The sequence below is a fragment of the Mandrillus leucophaeus genome, unplaced genomic scaffold (genome assembly GCF_000951045.1).
Source record: "Mandrillus leucophaeus isolate KB7577 unplaced genomic scaffold, Mleu.le_1.0 Scaffold1469, whole genome shotgun sequence".
In the NCBI taxonomy this organism is placed as follows: domain Eukaryota; kingdom Metazoa; phylum Chordata; class Mammalia; order Primates; family Cercopithecidae; genus Mandrillus; species Mandrillus leucophaeus.
Window position 1 is genome coordinate 415,848 of NW_012101442.1, and position 739 is coordinate 416,586.

General features: G+C 64.8%; 1 protein-coding gene across 1 annotated transcript in view; it reads right to left on the minus strand.

Annotated features, from left to right (window-relative positions):
- Nucleotides 1-739, minus strand: part of MAMLD1 (mastermind-like domain containing 1) — a 150,087-nt gene that overhangs the window by 148,184 nt on the left and 1,164 nt on the right. The gene's annotated exons all lie outside the window — the stretch shown is intronic.

Genomic DNA, 739 nt, shown 5'->3' on the forward strand with positions numbered 1-739 from the left:
CGCAACCGGGGAACACAATTCCCCAGCCGCGGGCCGGGGCCTCTGGGGGCGGCGCAATTCCCGCGGGGGTCTACCCCGGGAGACCCAGGCCCTCTCCCTAGCCAACTCTTTCAAAATTGCTCGGTCTCAGGGAGACTTTGCGCCTTTGTTCCAGCGCAGCCGCCTCTAGTAAGCTCGACTCGCTCGCCCTCGCAGACAATGTCCCGGAGCCGGCCTCGGTTTGCTTACCCGTGAACAGCACGTTCTACCTTGGGTACCGCGCCCCCGGGGGGCACCGTGCTGCCAAACAACAACGACGAGCCACCCCAGCAAAAGGAGCCCTTTCTCCCCACGCCCCCCAGCCACCCTGTGCTCCTGCCCGCTTACACACACCCACACTCGGGGTGCCCAGGTCAGCCGCACCCAGCCGCAGGAGCACGGCGGGAGTGAATGCCCCAGCCCGAGGCGCGTGTTTGCCCAGGTTCCGATGGCTTCAGGGCCGAGCTTTCTGGCAGGCTAATCCTATTAGTGTCTGCTTAGTCCGAATTTAATCACGGATCAGAATCAGACGACATCTCCAGCTTTCCAGGAGGCTTCGGACACACTGCATTGGGACGGAGCCTGGCCAAGCCAACTGGCCGAGAAAAGTATTTGGCGGCGCTCCGGGGGGCTTCCCGCCCGCGCTAGCCCGCGCCGGGCGCCCAGCTCTGTCATCGCGCGGATGCTGGGGAACCTGTGCGGACTCTGACACAGGGGTGCC